The following is a 7843-nucleotide window of genomic DNA, read 5'->3' on the forward strand; positions in this document are numbered from 1 at the left end:
TAAATATAGATGTAAAGCCTGTCTCTGCTAGCTACAAACATAATTTAATTAAACCTTCCATAGCTTCAGTTTCTTCTTACGTAAAATGAGTACAGTTATATACTACATTACGTGGGCCACTGGGATAAATAAATCCAATAGCTCGGTCACAGTAAGTGAGTAAAGCACACAGTACGGGCTGGAAACCTGTTGGTGTTATCCCACCATACAGGTGTGTATGCACAGTAAGAGAGGATGGTAGAGATAGAGACAGTTCATAAAAGATTTTCTAGATTTTCCGGTCGAAAAGTGGCTCTGTTTTCCCTGCACAATAGACAAACCCTTTGAATAAACGTTTCCAAAGAATCTTTGAAAAATTTGCTTGAGGTTTCAAAACTCTGCTACAGTAACCTGTGGACTCGGAGCCTAGTATCTCCTGACATGACTTAAATCGCTAAATGATGAGGTTTTATAATCAAAGAATAATGAGACAGTAGCTTGGAACACTTTTCTGAACAGAATGCCACTTGTTACGCATTCTTCCCTTTTCCTGCTCAGAGATAAAATGACTCAGTGGCAGTGTCAGAGCCAACTCTGCCAGAGTTGGATTGCCAGATGAAATCAGTTCTAAAGGTCATAATAAAATTAGTAAAGGCAGATGGAAAATGTGCTGATAACAGCTGGTACCCCCAAAAGTGTGCACACTGGTATAATTATGATATCAGACATTGTGCTTCCATTTCTCTATTTTCTCAGCATGAGTTCTTTAATTCCCAGGGACACAATTATCTTGGTGGTTGAAATTCAATAATATACATTACAGATTGCTGGTTTGGAAGACATCATTAGGTTCTCATCCAATATAGAATTCTTCTCATCAATATAGCCTATCAATGTGTAAGCATGAATTGAATCTTTGCTTGTTAAAAATAGCTTGAAGTATTGGGTATAAATTCCAAAGCCTATCACCTCACAAGATTATTAGTCTGTACATTCTTTTATCATGCCCTTCTACCAATGTCAAAGAGTAGGATTTTTATTAACTGATTTATTAAAATATTGATATGTTAATAAATAGAAATTATTTTTTTAAAGGAAGGGAAAGTAGTTATAACATCTTTGTTTTAATCAGTGGTCTGCCTTTCAATCCAATGACCACAAGTTCACATTTCTAAGCATAGCCTGTATCTGTTTTTCTTCATTTGATCATTTAAAAAGTATTCAGCACTTAATGCTTCAAGGATTTTTATTAATATCCAGGTATAAGTATACTTAATATATTATTATTCACCCATGTTGATGCTACACAAATATTGGCCACAACAAATTCCAAGAGTAACTTTTTAGTCGATTTGATAGTCAGAAATAAAAGCGAAAGAGAATAAATTTACCCATGCATTATTTTCTCCTCACATTTAGAAATTTTAAAAGTCTAGATAGGAAAGAAGCCACTTGGTAAAGCTACAATGGAAGAGATTGCTGTATGGAATAATGGGAGGCAGTCATTTGTCTAGTACCAATACCAAACAAACCCTCTTTCTTAGTTAGCTTTCTTGGATACCTATGAATGAAGCAAAAGTTTAATTCACTGAACAAGCTCCAGAAAACTTGGAGGAATTAATATTTTGTGACCGCCTTCTTCCAGTTCCATTTTTCATTCTATGGGACCCAGCTGTTGGTTTAGCAGACTACAGAGATTTTTGTTGTTGTTGTTAATACAGTATCCATGTTCTTGGTTTACCAATGACAGATTTGAAAAGGTTGTAGAAAACTGAATGCATATATGCAAATGTTTTGTTATTAAATGGAAACATTCCAAGAACTCAAATGATCCATGTGAAATTTTAATTATAACTTAACAGCTGCTTGAGCTAATTGAAGGATATCAGAAAGGTGATTTCCTTCTCATTGTAATTAAAGAGTTAAGCCTAATTTGCTGTTGTCAGAACAAGACTAAATACCAATCTGGTCTGCCTAATTATATTAAAAGGTAAACAGATAACTTCTCCAAAAGGGTAGGGCCCATCCTAGACAAAGACAACAGGTTTTCAGTGTACCGTCCACTCCCAAATCCTACTGGAATATGCGCAATGGCCTTTGAGGAAAGTAGCAACTGTTGTCGACTTCTGCGAGAGAGGCTGCAGTTTCATCTTGCAGCATCATCTGTTCCTTTCCTCTGGTAGCCAATTTTACTGTGTTGAAACATATCTTTGATTTTAAAAATAATTATTCTCCAATATCCTCAAGATCCCTTCATGTGAGATGTAAGAAATTGAGACCCAAAGAAGGCAAGACAAATTTCAACGTAACTAATGGCGAAACAAGATTCTTGACTAAACACTCATGGGGGGTGGGGGGGGGGTGCTTTTCCCACCGCTCTCTGTGCTTTTTATCTTCTAGGACCACCTCTGTCTTAGTTTGAATTCCATTGCATTGGGGTCATACCTTAAAGCCTTGGTTATCTTCCTAATGGTATGTCATCGCTCTTTGTTCTGAAGATCCAAAAAGGTGCCTTTTCAAACATTACTAGAGGAGTGTTGCAGAGGAGTGGCCTTTGAATCATCCTTTAATATTTCAATTGAATGGGGTCAACGTTTTTCATGTCACTCTTCAGCAGGGCAATGGTTTTAGATATAAAATAAGAAAACGGGTTCATATAAACCTGGTATTATAAGCTACTCCTGGTAGCTAACTTAGTATAAATTCTCCAGAGGAGTAAAACCAGTGAAACGTCTATATGAGGGGACTTCCAAACGTTTGTGAAAAATAGAATTAAAAAATGGAATTTTTCCAGGAAATTTTTATTAGCTTCTCATAACAGATCTCATCATGGGGAAGATTACAATTATATCAGGTCTCATGATGGAAGATCATTGCATTATAAATGCCAAACCACTGAGAACTGTGGCCTCACCAAGTTAACACAAAATCTTCACCACCACACTGGCTTACACTAGTTCTAGGCAGGTTCCGCCAAGACTTTTGATATTGTTGATACTCTTGGGATGTCTGTTCCTCTTTAACAAACTCACTATTTTTCTATCAGCCCGTAATGTAGGTGTAACCAGAATTTACTTCTTTGCATCCATTAAACTTTCTCATTAAATGCAGATAGAGTAGGGAAGAGGGTCAAGGGGCATTGTTGTTGTTGTTGCTATGGTCCATCAAGTTGGTTCCAATGCATAGTGTTCCTATGGACACCAAAATGAAACACCTGTGCCATCGCCACAATTATTTTTTGTTAGATCCCATTGTTGCAACCACTACGTCAATTCAGTACTACATCTGACAGTGTCCACCGATTCTCATGGGGTTTTCTGTACCTGGGAGCGTCTTGCTGCTATTTTGACTTTGTCCGTGGCTAATTCCTCAGAAGTTGACAGCCTACTCCTTCTTTGCGGTCTCTTCTTAGTTTGTAAGCTCTGCTGAAATATGTTCACCTTGGGTGACTCCTGTGGTATTTGAAAAAACAGTGACATACCTTCCGGCATCATAACACCATACAAGCCATCACTGTATAACAAACTGATGGACACGTGGTGGATCTAAGGAAAAGTGCTTATTTAATAACCTGTGGATTCTTCTCAATGGACACCTACTTCCTTCTCTCGGCACTAATATATACTGCAAGTGAGCCAATGTAAAAAACAAATTCTGTCAATTTACCCACTGTTCTTTTGTGTGGGCCATGTGTTAGCCCTCAGGTATGTCTAGAAAAATTGTGGAGAGGAGCAGTGCTTTTAATTCTTTATCATACCAATAATCTATTTGCTGGGCACATCTACCTCCGAAATAACAAAAGCCATTGCTATGGCATTGGTTCTGACTCACAGTAACCCTACATAAGGTTTCCAAGATTGCCGATCGTTTATGGGAGCAGATATACTGATATTTCCCCCTGATGGGGAGATCATAGGCTTGAATTGACGACTAACTTTCCAGTTAGCAATGTAACACTTACATCATCAGGTCTCATTTTGCAGAATGAATACACATAGTTAGCTTACTTGAATTCTGACTCTCACTTCTAAAATCTCTGTTCAGACCCATATTGCTTTGCCAAATTGCATATTTGTGGAACCTATCATAACTTGCTCTGTCTAACCTCTTCCTCTAAACACCAGATCCCTTTATAAGATGACCCACCTACTAAGTTTGCTTATAATATTCACACACAAATTATCCACCCTACAAATTGCTGATATTCAAGTTCATAAAACACCACTTAAGTGATGCCACCCTAGTGCTCAAAATCCTTCGATATAGGAGCCCTTCCAACAGATTAAAGTTCAAACTTCTTAGGTTTGTATTAAAAACTTCACAAAAATGTCATGCTGAACTCTCTTTCTTTTCACAAGGCTTAGCTACAAACAACGGAAAACAACTCTGGCCAGTGAAAGCATTAAAGGCCTTCATTTTAAGGGCTATTGGGTTATCACAACATTGCTGGAGAGAGCAACAGAACCCAGCTCAGAAAAAGGAATATGAAGGCAGAGAAGCCAGGTTGCCTGTGTCAGGTCCAAATTGTGTCCCTGACTGAGTTATTCTATTGAGGATGCTGCCACTTCTACCCACTGACTGCGGAATGACAGATGAGTGACCACAACTGGATGCCTGCCCTGGCTGCACGACCACTGAGATTAGAGGACGGGTGTGGCTGTGCCCAATGCCTCTTATGAAGGCATCGAGGTCCTGATTCAAGCATCAAGAAAGTCTTCTCTTTGGCCAAGCTTCAGTGTGTGCCATTTCTTTTGCTGTGACGGGGCTAGGGAGCAAGTATTTGGGACTTTAAGATCTGTAGTAAGAAGTACAATAAGGTGTAACTCCTGCAAATGCTCATAGAGGGAGGATTTTACAAAACTTAGGAAAGATGCTAGAAGATAAACAAAAATGAAGGGTTTAGACTCTAAACTTTAGAGGGAGGGAGGCTGAGACATAGACCTAACTAATGTAATAACTAAAACATTAATTGATGGTGTAATAAGTCACCTGAAATATATTCTAGTCCGTCATTCCTTCACAAGACATTCCATTAATCATGATTACATGTTAAAATGCCTAATATCAAACAACAAATAGCACTACTTCCATTCCAGCTGAAATTCCTTTCTCGGTTTATCGCCTCACATCTAGCCAACCTGTAAAAATTGGCTTAAATTCTCCAAACAACCTAACTAAAGGTTATTCGTGCCTTCTGAATTCCATTGCCTTTAGTGTGCCCCTTCACTTGGCATTTCTCATTTATAATGCCACATCATTAGTTATCTTTTAATGTACAAAGTTTCACATCTCCAGACTATAGCCTCCTTGACCATAAGACCATGCAACAGCTAGAATATTTCGTATCAACCATGGAGAGTAGGCCCATAATAAATGCTTACTGATTTCTGGTCTGCCCCTGAAGTAAACAGGTTATTAAATAATTCTTAATTGCCAACTTCCTTATACTTCCTCTTTCATATAAAAAGAAAATTACAGGGGGAAAAAACTTAATAAGTTAGCCGAGTTCCTGTTTATCAAGGTATTATCATAATAAGCTTCCAGAATAATTTATTTTGTTCTCATGAAAAAAAATTTTTTTTGACTGTTGTTTCACTTGAAAACTGTAACAAAAGTTACAAAGAGAAAGAATTGACAACAATAAGTTACCAGGGGCAGACGTGCCATGATAAATAAAAGGAACTCAAGGTCTCCTATCTTGAGTAGAATAGGAAGTGCCAGTCACCCAAATAAATCACCCACCCCTCCTTTGCCACCGGCTCCCACCGCTGGCTTCTGACATGCTTAAATCTAGCCCATCTAAATCAACAAAAGCACTTTCTTGACAGTCTGTCCTTTGGCAGGCTGACACTCACTTCTTCTCTTTCTTTTCACAGCCATACTTCTGAAAAGTGTGTCCGTGCTCATTGTCTTCCACGCTGCAAAACCTGTCCAATCTAGCCACTTCTGACTCCATTTAGTCTGCTAATGTACGAGTGCTCATATGCCAAATCCTGTGCAGGCGTTTTCCCCCCAGAAATCATCGTGATCACTAGGTGTAATCTGGTACACTATCCACTCACATTTTTGAAAAGTCTTCTACCTTACACTACATATTGTCCCATCCCAGGTCTTTCCCTTCATCTATAATCATTTAATAACATTTCTTAAAGATGCCCTCCATTTCTATAAGGAGCCCTGCTGTCACGGGCAGGTGAGCCTTGAACTGCTAACGACAAGGTCGGTGGTATAAACCCACCAGCTGTTCTGTGGGAGAAAGATCTGTAGTGTCAGAAACCCTACGGAGAGTTTTACTCTGTCCTATAGAGTCACTATGGGTCCAAATCAGGAGGACAGCAGGTTTTTTCTACTTAAATCCACCTGCTTAATTCAGTGTTCTCTAAATTATTGGCATCAACCTCTTCCTCTTGCACGTACTTAAATGTCTGAATTTCTCACTGCACTTTTGCTTCCTTTACTTCTGTTGCTGTTGGGTGCCGTGGAGGCGATTTTGACTGATAACCCCACGGAAAGGAGTAGAACTTCCCAAATGGTGTTTCCAAAGCTGTAATCTTCATGGCAACAGATCACCAGATGTCTCTCTGTGGAGATGCTGAGTGAGCTCAAACCGGCAAACTCCTTCAGCAGCCAACCTCAACCATCGTGCCTGCCAATGACGCGCCCCACCCCCACCCCCCACACACCTTTTTTTCCTTCCTTTCGGGAGAAGGTACTTTCTCTTCAAAACTGCTACAAATCTCAGAGTATTCTTCAACTTTTTCTTCTATTAAAACTTGTACCCTTAACAAACAAACAAAGCTATATAGTCGAGAATGAAGGGCAAAGGAGCAGAGGCCGAAGCCCATCCATAGACAAGGGGACAAACCCCACAGAGGGGCCGCAGGCAGGGGATGAGTCAACCAGGTGCTGTACAGCACCACTGAAACACGCACTATTCGTCTGTTCCTGGAGGCTTCCTCAACCCACCCCCCCCACCCCCAACCGGCCCCCATGACCCGGGTGATGCCTCTCACTTCGGACTAGACCGGAGCAGGTAGACAGGGGTAGATAGGAGATAAGAGCTCAGGACACAGGCAACCCAGGAGCAGGAATGGGAACAGCGCTATCAGATGGGTAGGGAGAAGGGGGGGAAGGGGAGAAGGGGGAACTGATCATAATGATGGACACACGGCCCCAGAAACCATGGGGGAAGGGAGACAGTGGTCAGTGCGAGATATGAAAATAATAATAATTTACGATCTATCAAGGGATCATGAGGGTGGAGAGGGGCAGGGAAAGGGAAAAAAGAGGAGCTGATACCAAGGGTTCAATAGAAAGTAACTGTCTAGAAAAGAATGATGGCAACATATAGGTACAAATATGCCTGATACAATTGATGTATGGATTGTAATAAGAATTGTAAGAGCCCTCAATAAAAGGATAAAAAATTTGGAAAAACCTTCACCTGGGAATGCTTATATAACATCATATCCTAGTTACTAGGCAATAGTTCAAATCTGTATCTCTAGTCCCGATTTCTTTTTAGAAGCAAAGTCGGTTATTAAGCTGCTTTTTAAAGTTAAAGACAATGTGTTTCCAACAACCTGAATCTAGTCCATGACCCAAACTGCAGAGGAAACACAGCTCTCTATCTCATTAAATTCAGGCTTTTTGTCAAATACTGAGGCTCCCTTAAACTCAACATGAGGACTGGGCATTCCCCACACTGTGCTTATACAGCACAGTCCCCTTGCAGACATGCTGTCAACGAGGCAAAAACGGTGCACAGAAGCTAGAGAGGCTCGTTCCAGATCAGACAAATCAGTCTCATTTTTAAGCTGACTTCAATTCTGCGGGCCCCACCTTCAAGAAGTAGATACAATGG

At 40.0% G+C, this 7843-nt stretch overlaps 1 protein-coding gene across 2 annotated transcripts in view; it reads right to left on the reverse strand.

Moving 5' to 3' along the window:
• PDZRN4 (PDZ domain containing ring finger 4) overlaps nt 1-7843 on the reverse strand; it is a 410747-nt gene that overhangs the window by 237563 nt on the left and 165341 nt on the right. The gene's annotated exons all lie outside the window — the stretch shown is intronic.

Source organism: Echinops telfairi, unplaced genomic scaffold, assembly GCF_000313985.2.
Source record: "Echinops telfairi isolate 266 unplaced genomic scaffold, ASM31398v2 ScPeMD7_12;HRSCAF=54, whole genome shotgun sequence".
NCBI classification, from domain to species: Eukaryota; Metazoa; Chordata; class Mammalia; order Afrosoricida; family Tenrecidae; genus Echinops; species Echinops telfairi.